Source organism: Anser anser (assembly GCF_964211835.1).
Source record: "Anser anser genome assembly, chromosome: 2".
NCBI lineage: Eukaryota > Metazoa > Chordata > Aves > Anseriformes > Anatidae > Anser > Anser anser.
In genome coordinates, this window is record NC_139721.1 from 25708900 (window position 1) to 25723887 (window position 14988).

The window sequence follows — 14988 nt, forward strand, 5'->3', positions numbered from 1 at the left end:
AATCCCAAGCTTGTGTGGGGAATTTCTTCAAGTCTCTGTCAACAGAAAGGCCATGTCTGCACCACACATTTTCATTGTAGATGCTCCAGCGGGAGAGCAGAGGACAAACTGAGCCAAAACAACATGAGAAGGCATTAAGTGGAGTGAAAGGAACAAAATAGCAGTAGGGGATACTTCATTAAATCTCTACCAGCCTTGGGAAACAGCCAGAGGAGCTGAAAGCTGAAGAAAGATATCTGGTTGGAGGGTCAGAAGGCACAGTGGGTGAGTGCCATGTCCCCTTGGCAGAACTCCAGTCTGGCCTGCTCACAGCTCTTGCCCATGGACTTTCAGTCTTTGCTTTATTGGGGCAGGCTTTGGCCCCGCTCTGTGTTGGGCTGTCTGTGCTGTCACAAAGGTACAGGGTGTCCCTGGTACGCCCCCTAACCTTCCTTTGGCCTTTGAGATCACTGGGGACCATCTGGTCTTTCCCAGAGATCCAACCAATATTCACATAGCCTGCTCTCAGGCATCTGGTCTGATCTCTGAATGTGGGAAGTTAGTCTGCCTAAGCTCCTGAGGTGCTGAAAGAAAGGGAGTGAGAAGCATCTTCAGAGCATCTGGGTCAGGATCCCACGCAGAGACTCCCTGAGTTCACAGTTCCAGTGATGGTGAAGATAACAGACACACAGACAAAAAACAGCCACTGTAGCAAAAATCAAAAAGTTAATCACACTATATGTTTACACCAACATGGAAAAAGAGAGAGATCAAGGCAAACCATTAACATCCCCATAGACTTCCCTGCAGAGTGTGCTGGGAGTGAGGAGCTTGTCCCAACACCACAGCCAGACAGCTCCCTGGGTGCTGCTGGCACCAGGTCTGTTTTGGGCCTCTCAAGCTGGAGTCCTCTCACTGCTTGCTGGAGGCTGCATTTGTAAAGCTGGTTTGGTTTGGTCACCAGCCAACCTGTGGTCCCAGGGGACATCGATACTGCCAAGCTCTAGCAGCTCTCCTATTCGCTACTTTACCACCCCATTGAAATTTAATTCCAGCACCGACGCAACTCTCTGGGCACAGGGAAACCCCTCTCTCAGAAGGGAAGATTCCCCAGAGATGTACAGAGTACCCCAGCATGAAAATCTGACTGCACACTGTACTTGCACAGGGTCTAAATTATAACAAAAACATTCAAAGCTGTGGGAGGACAAGAAATGAATAAGGCAAATTGAGGAACCCTAAATATTTCAGGGCTTTCATTTGTTTAAGAGTAGGGCCATCAGCTTGGCAAGTTTCAGAAAGCTCTCACACAGCTATATTTAGGACTGGAGAGGAGCCAACTCTCCATTGTTCGAGCTCACATTTCGGCTGACTTGATGGAAATTCACACTTCATGAACAAGGTCGCTCTATCAACTGGACCTCAGCTCAGGGCTTTGGCAAAAAGGCCATAAGGCAAGGAGAGTTCAGAAATGAGAAAGTGTTTAAAACAAACAAATACTTTTACCAAACAGTTTCAAATTTTTTAAGGGTCTTGGGTTTGGGATTTATATTTTTTTTTAAATGGAAAAATTGTAAAGCTTTCTTTGTTGTATGTTCCTACTGCTCTTTCTTGCTTGAGACAAGGATGCTCAGCAGCAAATGGTAATCTTAAAAAAAAAAAAAAAAGTAAAGAGTGCTCAAAAGATGTTAAGCTTCTGGAAAAATTTTGTAGGAATTGTGAATAACGGGTTGTGTCATGGGACTTTATATGAAAACGTGGTTCAGCCTTCAAACATACATAGCTCTGATTGGTTTTGTCTGGTTTTCCATTAGTGTGTATATGCAGCATATGAAGCAGGGAAAGGGGGAACGGGCAGTGCAGGAGATTCAGAAGATATTTTTTATTCCAAGCAGGCACAGTCTCTTTATGGCTGTTCCCTCCCATGTCCCATGCCACCGGCTGCATTCAGGCTGCCAGGGGAGGAGAAGGGATTTCTCAGACACTTTTCCCCCCTCCCAAGCACCTTAGCCAAAGCATCTAAGAAATGAGTCCCATGTGTAACATGAAACCCCAGAAATTTCCAATATTTGGATTTGGGTTCATTTCAAACGATTATTCTCACACTGGTTCACTAATTTATTATTGTTTTGCACATTTATTCCAAGCTGCATGAGGCCTTTTATGGAGGTATTGGATATGTTCTCCCAAGCCCCTATTAACACTAATGGGCATTATGCAGGTGCTTTAGCACAGCCTTCACCTTACAGCGTTTTTGTTACCTTAACTATTGGAAAGTGCATTGCTGTGTACACTGGGTGCCAATTGTGCTTGCGAGAGGTAGGAAATTAACAAGTACAGAATTAGCCCCCATCTGAGATGCATGTATGAGTTATTTGGAAAATATTTGTTTAGTTGCCTTGGAAATAAATAGCTCAAACTTCAGAACATTTTTTTAAGAGGATTCGATAGCATGTTCCTAGATGTCCCCTAAGAAAGCCTAGTAAGAGCAAAATGAGTTTCCCCCATCCACTGTCTGATACGGTTTTAAGTGAATGTGTAAAATTTCCCAGCACATCATTTTGTTGAGGATATTTTTACTAAAGCTCATTAGCTTTTTAAATATATTTTCTTGCTCTAATTTTCCTGTAGCAAGCTGAACTATGAGTCAGTCCAAATGAGATTTAAAATAGGTCTCAATTTTCTATGCATGTAACTGCTCTTAATTGCACAGAACAAGTTTAGACTGGCTCTGTCCAATTAAGACAAAAGGAGAAAAGGATAATTAAAAATAAATCATAACAATCAAAAGTTGCATTTGCAATTTTGCTTTAGATGCTCCCTCCTCCCACATTTTTGAAGTAATGCTTAAAAAAAATGGCATAGTATCTTAAAGATGCATTGTCCCAGATCTGGCAAAGCAAGCACACCCATCTTTGTTAGGGTAAAAGTACCTATTTCCCTGATCTGATCAAACTTAATTGTGTGTAGAATTTTAATCTTTCTTAATTATAACTTTCTTCCCTTTTTTTTTTCTTTTTTTCTTTTTTTCTTTATGACCTTGGCCTAGCTTTTCTTATTTAAAAATCCTTTAGAGAGACCGTCTTCAGGAAAAAATCACAGATACCCATGTAGTATTTTCAAGTTTGGGGAGGGAGAAAGAAGCAATTTCTGCAATAGTTACAGTTTACTTCTAAAAGACAATGTTTTGCATGATTATTTCTTCAGGAGAATTAATTGATGAAAAAGTCCTGTAATCTCACAGCTGTGATAAGAAGTATTTTTGGACTAATATATATTTATATAGTCCAATATTTATATTTTTTAATAGAAAACTGCATCTAAAACACATGCCTAGAACATATCAAAAGCTTCTGGGTAATACGCAAGGTACTCAGCTGCTTTTAAAAGAGCAGCTTACAGTTCAGATTCATACTGCCCATGAAAGATTTGTTCCAAAATATTCATCAGGTTGCACTACCACAGTGCAGACCAAGGAATGAACATTACTGAGGGAAACCACTTGTTCTTCATTATCGATGTGTCATTGCTATTGAGAGAGCCAGAATAAATCAGTTTGATTCCTCTCTGTCTACAGTATTTGGTATACTTGAGAGACATGGAAGCAGGTGGCATCAAATACATAATGCTAAGATCTCCTCAATTCTTTTTTCCTGAGTAGGCTTCATCTCACCTGCGATTAATCATGAGAAAACCAAGCACCTGCTATAAGTTAATCGACTTTTCTGTCTTGGAGGAGAGAGGGGCCTCATTCTGGAGTTAGTATCTAAAATAAGTAACTGATGCATTGACAGATGACTGAAGATAGAAAAATCCCACTTTTTGACTCCACAAACTAATAAATGTTTCAAGTGATCTTTCTGCAAACTGACTTTGGGATGTCTGGAATCAGTGGTTTTCTTTTATACCATCTTACAACTTATTTTAAAACTCATAAAGCAGGATAGATCCATCAGTAGGAGGGTACTGTCCTGATACAAATCTTGTTTAGGTACAATGAGATCTGTAAGAACACTGTTTTTAGTGTTTACTCTCATAATACTAGCTGCCATTCTAGGTTTAACCTTAACAATCTTGCTGTTCATTTCAGTTCACTCTCTATAGGCATACTTGTGCATGAAATATTCATGAGGTAAATAAAATTAATTTTTAAGAGTAATATTTACAGTACAGAAGCCAGCATCTTTTATCAGTCCTGTAGAAAAACATGAGCAAAAGATGTTCTCACTTGCTTAAGAAACCAAGACTTATGTGAGATCTATATTTTTGTCCATTTAATCTTCTGAGATGCATATTCTCTGATTTTGCATGTTATTTTCTTTTCTTCACGCTATTCCCTGAGAAATGCACAGCTCTGTCCCTTCCCTGGGCAGCATTAGCCAACACTGAAGCTGACAGCATCACCTCTGTGACAGTCCCAAGCTCTGTTGGCCCAGGCTTGCTCCTGAGCTTAGGTCTACCATGTGGTGGGGTGTTACACTATGGTACCAGCTGAGCCATTGAGCCAGAATAAACAGAATGCATTTTAACATAAAGGGATATAGTACAAGAAATATATTCTCGAGTCTTGGAACTGTAACCATGTGTTACCATATTGTCTTCCTTCTGCTCCTTCTGTTTCTTATTTTCACACATTGCTCCATTCTTTTGCAAATCTTTCCTCACAGAATGTTAAGAAACTGAGATCTACCTTAACTAAAAGCTGTTCTGCTTTACATCATATTCATGTTGTTGGGCTGACTGATATCTTTCATCTTTCACTTTTCTCATGGCTCTCGACATTTTATATCTATCTCAGCTTAGCTTCATTTGCTATTCCTTATACCTTCTTTTTGCCTGCTGTGACTGTTCCCTAATTATTTCTTTGTGCTTGGCCATATATTCTGACTTAGACTGGCATTACAATTGATAGAGCTATCATATATCTCTGCAGTTCCGAGATGGAAGAAAGTCAGGCTAGATTCCATTTCCTTGCCAATATATTATTTCTTTGGCTTTGTTTCTTACAGTGTTTTCCACACTTCATTTTAGACAGTTTCAGTGAGTGGTTCTCAAAGTGTGGTCTACAAATAACTGTTTGACAGCAAAGCCATGGTATGTGGTCAATGAGCCATGTTGCATTTAATGGTGTTTTCAGTTAATATTTTGATGATATACGTGCACAGAGGTACTTCAGAAATTCAGAGATGACCAGTCTGGAGCACAGAAATTCACAGACCTGCTAGCATAAGCAATATAACTCCATAGTTTCCCACTGACTGACTTCAGGCACGGCATATTCTGCTGATGGAGTACATGCTGATGAGGGTGGCTTTTTAAAATTAGAACACAGAGCACCTCCTCTGCCACTACAAATCTGAACGCTGTAAGGTTGTTTTCCTTCTGGGAGACATAAGCAGAGATTGCCTGCTGGTGCAATCACCATGCAAAAGCCTTTTCTGAGGTCTCTTTTGAGAGCAAAAGCCAGTAGCCACTACATGTCTGACTCTTGTGCTAATGTCTAACCTGTGTTCCCAGAGAAATGAAGCACCCTGTTACACAGGCATGCAGTCCTGTGAAACCCTGCAGCATTCAAAGAACTGCACTCCCTAATCAGAGGCATCAAGATTTTTGGTTAAGGATCTGTGTGTCCTTCCCATCTCTTTTTTATTATTTAGGGAAACATGACAGGAATGAAGCTGCAAGTCACAGGAGGGGCTAGCTGCCACCTGTGCCACTGCTTGTTCCCCGTCACTCCTATGGCTGCAGCGGCATCCTGAGCAGGGTCCTGTTGGCGGACACAGTGCAGCCCCAGGTCAGATGAGACCGTCCCATATCCTCCCTGGCTCAGCAGTCTCCAAACCCTTCCAAGACGAGGAATAAATACACAGTTCTGTGAAATTCTAAAACATAGATATGCCTTCTGTCAATTTGTTGAGAAAGAAAAAGAGCTTAAGAATAAGAGCCCAGAAAGAGTTGTGTGTATATTATTATTATTTTTTTTCTTCTTTTTCCTATAAGAAATCTCCCAAGAGCATCGTTGCTGGCTTAATTTATCTAAGGAAAAACTAAAATGGCTTCTGCTTACCTCCTCCCTCCTCCCCTTTTTTCATATAAGAAAAGTCTGTTTATAAAAAGAAAGAGTAAGATCAGAACCAGGCAAGTTAGAATATGAATGTATCCCACCAAAAACTGCTGTGAAATTTCTGTGAGTGTTCAGAAAAGGTGAAAGGAGAGGCTGCATTCATTTTCAATGTAATTCATACTTAAATGAAAAATCTTTCACTAAATGCTCTATCTTTGTAGAATTACCGTGAAATCAAAAAAATAAAAAATAAAAAAATAAAAGATGGGAGAGAAAAATTCTAATTATTTTATTTCTTTCTCATCATATTTATTGCTGATTTTATTCTTTTCTTTTTGCCATGATCATAAATTATATACTGTATTTCTAAGCTATGTTCTTTCCTGTCCTGACTTATGTTAATCAATGTGTTTGTTACCACACATCTTGAATATTGCATTTCTCTGGTGGCTGGCTTATCATCATCTATAATTATTCCAACTCCCAATTAGGTCTGAACTCTTCTGTAGCATTATTTACTTGCTTCTAGCAATGAGACAACATTATATCCTTTTTTCTATGTTGGTGCTCAAAACAAATTTCATTAAAAATTCTCGTGTTGATATTGGAGTCATTTCTTGTCCTCCTCGGGTCATTGTACCCAGGGCTTCCATGACCTTTTATTCTCTATTATGTCTTTTATACTTATCTCATTTATGTAGTTATCTCTCTACCCAATTCAACTGCTGTTTAATACTTGAAATAATCTCCACACATACAGCGAGTGCCATACATGACACAATAGCCCCGTAAACAACGCCACGTAATGGCAAAACCCATCAAATCATGGGTTTAGAAACCTTTCAGAAGAGTTCTTTTGTGAATGTTTTTCTGAGTCATATTGCATGAAATCCTGATTACCCAGGAGTATACTCTCACTTTCTAACATCCCAATACCAAATATGGAAATAATGTAGAAAAATCCAACAGAATAGTAGCTAGAGAGACACAAATGCTTGAAAATGATTAAACAAGCCCTGCTGGTGGCCTGTGGATGTTTATGATTAATGTAGATTTAATCATCAGCATGTAATAAAAATTCATCTCTTCTAATTGGCTTTTTTTATTGATGCTTCTGCTGCAGAGAAAAGAATGTATTTCTTTGTATTAATGTTTAGAATTCTGCAATTACAGGTCTGTGTGGTGTACAGCTAGGATGTGTGCAATATAACACATATACTCACACCATATTTTAAAATGCTTCCCCAAAACAAGCAGTCATCATTTTTGTGGTCAAAAGATCCAAGGAAAAGAAAGAACCTGCAACACCTCTTTTTTTTTTTTCTTTGTTTTGTTTTGTTTTGTTTCCTCTAATTATTTCGCACAGGATTGATTTTAAACGAATTTGGATACAGGCTACAAATCCTGGCTTTTGGGACTGTTGAGGAAATGAAAGCCTTCACTGATCTGAATGAGAACAAACGTGATAAAGGCGCGAGGCAGGCTGATAAGAGACAACCCCACTCAGAAGGAAGCAAGCCTTTTAAGAAATGTCTGACAATTATTTATTATTTCAACTGCAGTATCCTAAGCACTCCATCCATGGTGCCACCTCACCAGGTACTGTAAATGTAACTAATAGAGTGCCAAACCCTCCCTGAAAATTCAAAAGTAAAGTTAGGCTTTCAGAATATTTTATTCTTGTTTTCATTTGTTTTTGTTGTTGTTGTTTTGGTTTGGTTTGTTGTTTTTTTTTTTTTGGCCACAGAAAATCTTCAAAGATTTCAAATTTCAGAATTACTCTCTTCTGTGTATGTTCTGTGCTTTCTCCAATAAATGTTTGCGAGCTGCTTTGTGGCTCTATAACCCCATGTGTTTCTTTTTAGTCTAAAAGATAATTTACAACAATAAAATAGTAAGAAAGTAACAAGAAATGTATAACAAATCTTATCACTAAGCAGTATTTCCCTCAGCAATAATTGGCGCAGTACATCACTGATGTACAAATCAATGTGTACATATCCTTTCAATTACGAATTGATTTTGTATGGCTTTCCTTTCTAACAGGGCTTATTTGTTAATAAAATGAAATGTGAGTACCTGTTTGAAAATCTCTCTGTGGGCAGCAAAAAATAAATGATCTCAGGATTGTTAGAGAAAATGATACAGATGAGGGAAGGGGGAGGGGGGAACAGCATGTCTGTTTTTTTGTTTGTTTGTTTGTTTTATTTTGTTTTCTATTGCAATAAGCATGTTCTTAAGGACAAGAGCAAATTGGTTTCAAGAAGAGTTGACCCCTAAAGGACAAGATTTGGAAAGGGGTGTTTCCAGGTCCCACAGCACTTGGGGATGGTTTTGGCATGCCCGTATCCTGCATCTTGATGTGTATTATTGGGGTTTGCTAATCATAACATCATCCCTTGCCCTCCCCATCACCCAGAACCAGCTGCATGTGGTGGTTTGGGGATGTCTCTCTATTTGCCATGTCCAAGGTCAAAGACGTAGGCGCTACTCACCCCATGCCGCTGCACCCCTCTCCATCCCTACCACCCAAGGACAAAGCAGGACCACCAACCCATCCCACTCTCCACCAAACCACCCCTGAAGAAGTTGGCAAGACCACCACGGGCTGGGCGGGCACGACCCTTCCTCCATGCTGTCGGTCCCCGTCAATCAGGCAGGGTGCACGGGCCGGTGATGCTGCGCCGATTGTCAGCCGCATTGTTCTGCTCAGTGTGACGCAGCCGGTGCGAAACAAGCGGGACGGATGATTTGAAGTAATTGCTCTGACATAGACTGATTACTACAGTAACAACAGTCGGTTAGAGTTAAGGAGTAGCTTTGGCATATGGTATACATTTGTGGTGGGGGGGGTGGCAACGAAAGCTTTTTTAATTTTACAGATTGCTTTATGTTTCAAAATGCTGGCATTTTCTTTTCCTTGGCTTTATTTAGAAAATATCAACAACAGGCATCTGAAGGAAAAAATTAACAAATATTGTTACAACTAAATGAATTCGAAGCAACATATATCACAGCTGTTAGGATACGCCATACAATCACAAATTAGTCATTGCTGTTATTGCAGGAAATACAACATTTCACCTCATAAACTTTCAGCTCAATTTTCCCGATTGGTAAAATCCAATTGGAGCCAAATTTCCAGTTGGGCCTGGAGCTACTTTTAAATACTAGGTCCTATGATTTTGTATAGCCTAATTCTGGGTCTTTTTTGCTACTGAAATGCTACTTACTCTGTGCTTGCATTTTTGCACGTCTGGCATTTACCCAGGAAAGTAGCTTCTGCACCAGGTACTGGTAGCTGCGCACCAGTTGGTGTAGGAGAATACAACCATCTGACCCCCAAATTTATTTTTTTCAGAAGATCCTTCGTGCAGATATACAGAATAGATAGATACACCTATAAAAATGTACCCCTAGTGAAACCTTCACATGAATTAATCCTAAAACAAATAAGGCTTGGCAAACAGTCATCATCTTCCTTAGAAACTATATTGAATATTGTCAAATATAAGTATAATTGTATCACCATATATTTTAGATCACTTTTTTGGTTAGCAGGAGGATCACCAACTTCCCCTTTTCTTTTTCTATTTTAATACCTAGAGATTAACTGTTCTGTGCTGAGTACAGATACAACCCTATTCTATCTCTATACAGATCAAAATATGCATAGTCATGAAACAGAAAGGTAAAGAGATTTTTATTTCTATATTTTACATTGCACTGTGTGAAATAATATATTCTATATTCAATTCTTGCTCACCTTAATCATGTAATAGTCAATGAATATTCTGGAGTTCTTTTTATGAGGCTTACTTTGAAATGGAATGGAGGTTAGACAGTAATCAAGAGAGAGCTCAGAAATACTTTCACCTTCAAATAAAAAGATATTTTTCAAACATAAAAACATTCAAAAGTCTAATTTCACGCAAAACAAGATAAAATGTACAAGAATAAAAATAGGGTAATAATGTGACAAACTAGGAGGAGAAAATGAAAAGAAAGAAAAAGTACATCTGAAAGACATTGCATTTGATTTTATTTTTCTGTTCTCTTTGTGGTCATTTTTCTCTTCCCAGCCTCTCTGGCAAAAGTTTTAAAACATTATTTTGTAGAACACCCTAAAATGTATTCTCTGTGAAAGGTAGCATGTTAAAAAATTCATGGGAGTTTGTCTGTTCTCACTGAGTCCACTTCCAGTCTGCATTTTCATTCAGTGTTGTGAAACAGTTGAAAGTAAAATTAAAGCCATTCCTATTGTAGATTATTAACTTTTATTAAATTAGAGTTGAATTATTTATGATGCAAACTGTTTGATCTATACTATATCTGTCATGGATGAAAAAATCTGGATGGTTGAAACGTTATCACTGTTTTAAAGAAGTCAGAACTCTCTCCAAAATGTAACAAGCCCTCATGCTGTTTGAGTGTTAGACTTCTGTGCTAAATACCATGAGGAGTCTGTGTTGTTTCTCAGATCTGGGTTCTGTGTTTGGATTGCTGAATTAGGTGCAAAATAATTGGCACGAAATAAAATCGAGTGTACATCTGAAGAGCCTCCTGCTCACATTTTGCAAGATTAGTTAGAATAACTGGAAAAAATATATGACATTTGTCTTTTTTTTTTTTTCTACTTCCAATAAATACTGTTTCTTGAAAACAAAAATCTTATTGTGATTCATAAATTCAGCTTTGTAATTGTACACCTGTGATAGGTCAAGTGCAGGCCGGGGTATGCACTTAATAAAATTCAAATATCATTACATAAAAGTTAATTATATGAATTAGAAATTAGCCTAATTTTATTATGTCATTTCAAGATGTGGTGAAAGAAAACAATGTAGTCAAAAACACTTATACAATTGCTTAAAAGCTTAGGTAAGTACATGTATCATCAAAGTATAACAAAAAAGATTACTCATGAGATATGTTCCATGCATTGCATTAGTCTGAGGAAAACATATTCAATACATGGCGTGACAAATGAAAATGCTTAAATTTCTTATTTTCGTCTTACAATACTACCCCAGAGAGACTTCAGATTCATCTCCATCTGTTGTACAGGGTGAAATCTTGTTCTCAGGGAAATCCTGACCTCCCGTGGGAGTTAGTTCCTGGCCTCCCTGTGTCCAGCCCTTAATGCATGGGCCCTTGCAAAATGACCAAAGCCCTTTTTGAACATTAAATGCTGCTTGGTACAGTGGATGTATCAATGTGCTTTCAAGCACGGTTGCAGCAAGACAGCATCCTTCACAAAAGCGTACCTTTAATCAGGACATGATGATGAAAACATATATTAGAAAACCACACAGAACATGGAGGAAAATTTTAAAAAAATGAATCTAAGCAAATCATACATATGACGTGTTTGCAGAGGAGCAGGACTGCAGCTCAGGAGCTTGTTCTGGTGGCAATGTCACCCTGACACAGACACACTGATGCCTGGAAGAACCTGAAAGTTCTGACATGGCAATATGCAGACCTTGGTTGGGATCTGCAGGAGGTTAGCAGTTGTAAAGCTGCACTTCTTGTCTTGTGACTATTTTATTATTATTATTATTATTTTTTAGGTGGGGGAAACTGGCTTTCCCACAGACTATCCCATACTAAGAAGAAAGGGTTATTAAAGTATATTAGTTACAAAAGACTCTTCAGAGGATGGGATGAAGTATGTTCTGATTTACTGAAGGTTTAACTTAAAAGTCACATTGTTGAAAGTTAAGTCCCTTTTAGCTGGCTCACTTGATGATTACATTTTTTTTTTTTTGTTCCAGTTACCTATTTAATAATGCATCTATGCATATATCACCCCTATTATTAATAGTAAACGTGCATTTCAACATGTCAAGTTTTCCTAGCCCCACTTTTGCAATTTTTTTTTAATATAAAAAAGCAAAGGCATTTCCTAGGGCACATGCTGCCAGACACCCAGCATTTATCTTATCTTAGTTGATGACTTTCCTTTTATCCTGAAATGATTTGACAATGACTCTATGATTTCCTGTACAAATTACCCTTTGAAAGTGGCAGTGGCGCTTGGCAGCGATCTTCACTTAATTACTGAGTGGATTATTAGCATACGGCTTTTTTTCACCCCTTCATTTCTTTATATCTTCTAGATTGCAGTGACAGTTCCCTTTCATTGCGTGCTTTAACTCACTGAATACTAAACATTATGCAGATTGCAGCTGAGAAGTACCCAGTCTACTCCAGCCCTCTTCCCACACTGTCTGCGCTCTGCAAAGCCCTCCTTCAAGGAGAGTAATTTGTAGGTCAGAAATCAATAGTGTGTCTGGGAAGCACATTTGTGGGGTCTCTGCCTTCGGCTGAACAGGAATTAATGTTTTAAATGAGTGCTTATCCTAGAGGGTAGTAAGTTGCATATCTTCTTTTTTTTGTTTCATTGTCTTGAAATAGTCTTCCTCACTAGGTTTTACTGATTTTATCTTTTAATTCCTACTGCTAACTGTCCATCAGGTAGTACTGATCCTACAGCTAAAATAACAATCATTTTTTCTCCCAGCCACCATCTCCGCAGAAGGAGATCAGCTGAACTCTTTGTCAGGCGTACATTGTTTTTTATTGTTTGTCAGCACAAGATAAATGTGAATGATAAATCACAAAGATTTCCTTTTTGCTCTCTCCTTGTGAGGATTATTCAGAAGCTTGGACAGTAGGCAGCGTACACTTGCATGTGTGTCATGATTTCGCCAGCTTCGTGATGATTGTCTGCTGGCTGTAGGAAGTCCACACCTCACTTCTTTCTTGGAAAAGGTCCAAACTGCACCTCTTCTTGGGTGCCTTCTCTGGTCTTACTCTTTGACTAATGAAGATAAATAGATTTTACTGGTTCTTCTGGTGTCTTGGTTGCAAAGGAAGGTGATACTGGAGCCAAACAGTTCAGCACTCATACATGTAGACAATCTGTGGGATAAAACTGTACTAATTTCAGTTTCAGAAAGGGTTGGAATTTGGAAAATATTGTCATCCCAAAATTAAATGAAAAGCTACTTTCCTCTCAAGTGGAAACTTAATATATTAAACATGTTATATTAAATATGTTCAAATACTGATGTACCTGGAAGACATGAGGCTTCTGTACTCTGTGCTCTCTAAAAACCTCAGCAGTCTGAGCTGGCAAAAGCCTGAGGAAGGCCCATGAGTAAACAGCCAATAAACACCATAAGTTAAGAGATTGTGTAGCACATTTTCTTTAGGACTTTTCTGTTTTATGGGAAGCTTTGCCAAAATAGAATATACCTGTCAACTATTCCTATTTCAGTAAATCTGTATTTTTAGACACAAAGACTGCTACTGAAAATGTTCATCACTACTTTGAAGTTTGATGTCCTTCAGACTCACGTTCTTTAAAGCAATCTACAGTCTATAAGTTGAGCCTCTATACTTAGCAAAGCTATCTTTTTTGTATGTGAGCTTAGCAATGTCAGTCCCTCTGCTTGTCTTGTTCCCTACACAGCTCATAATGTTCATTCTCCTGTCCATGAGCTCTGTGTTGCTGTCTCTGTTGTCTTAATCCCTGTAGCTGTGTGATTTGAATATAATACCATCTAAGTTACGTTGTACCAACCAGCCATGCTGACTTCTCACATGCTGGTTCATGTGTTTGGGTCCTCATATGGGCCACCGCCAGAGCTCCTCAGACTTCAGGATGTCTTTTTAGGTCTTGAGTCCTATACAGAGACTGGGAAGCAAAAGTACAGATGTGGTGGGCAGAACCCTTTCACCAATCTCCCACAGGTGTCCAAGCAACAGATATAAGCGAGCTGATCGGACTGGTAACTTAGGCACAATTTGATTTTGGTTCCTCCACTTTGACCATTTTCTTGCTTTCCAAGACACTCCCATGTATTTATTTCTCTTTTGAAGAACACAATTGGCTTCAGCCATGTCAGCACTCACCCAAGCCTTACTTCATGTCCCATATGTTGAGAAGACCCCCATATCACACACGGTTGTGTTTGCCCTTGTGCTAACACAGCCAACCTGCAGTGCCACTGCAAACTAGCTTTGTACAGGGGTCACCAGGGCTTCACCTTTTCTTTCTGTATGCAAAAATGGGGAGAAAAGCTCTTCAGCCATTAACAAATTAATCCGTCTGCTGAAACTCCACAGCCATATAAGACAAGTGCTACAGCTCCGAAATCTGGGGGCAGGACTGTTTTAGGGATCTCAGGGTTGGTGCTGATGTCTTTAGGTACTGATCACATTAGCGTATGTGGCATGTGCTGAGACCCACTTGGGAAGCAGGACAAATAATTGGGTGGTTAACCTACATTGTGCTCCTTGCTGTGGTTAGATGTTACCACTACCTGGGCTGTTCAGCACAAAGGTAGCTCTGGTCAGTTCCCAGTGCACCGCAAACACAGCAGTGAGTTGGGTATGGAAATTGTGGTTATGGAAAAGTGCTGGAAAAAAAAATAGTGGGTATGGAAAAGTGTTGGGTCACTCTGCAGGGAGAAAGGTGCCTGTATGAGCACAGCAGTGCTCAGCAGTGTGACTGATAATCTCAGTGGAAACGAAGAGCTTGAAAACATACAACCCAGATCACTCTGCAATAAAAGCACACCTTTGCACCCATGATTCTTAAGCTTCTTTTGACTAATAATCAACCCTCAGTTTCCTCGTGGCCACCATATTTTCTCACATAGTTTCACAGGCTTATTTTCCACACTTTAGTTGAATATGCTGTGAAGGCAATGTAAAGTCAACCAGAAACTGATAGGCACATTACCATAATCTGATCCCAAAAACAACATTTTGGGATCCACTGCCTCTGCGTGTACTCTGCAACAGATTTTTAAATTTTATTTAAAATTAAGCCAGCCTCTAAAGTATCTTAGGGGCTTAAATTGCTTAAATTGCAAGTAGGCAAGATTGCCAACTCATTATATGAAAATCACAAGGTATTAGAAAGTAATATA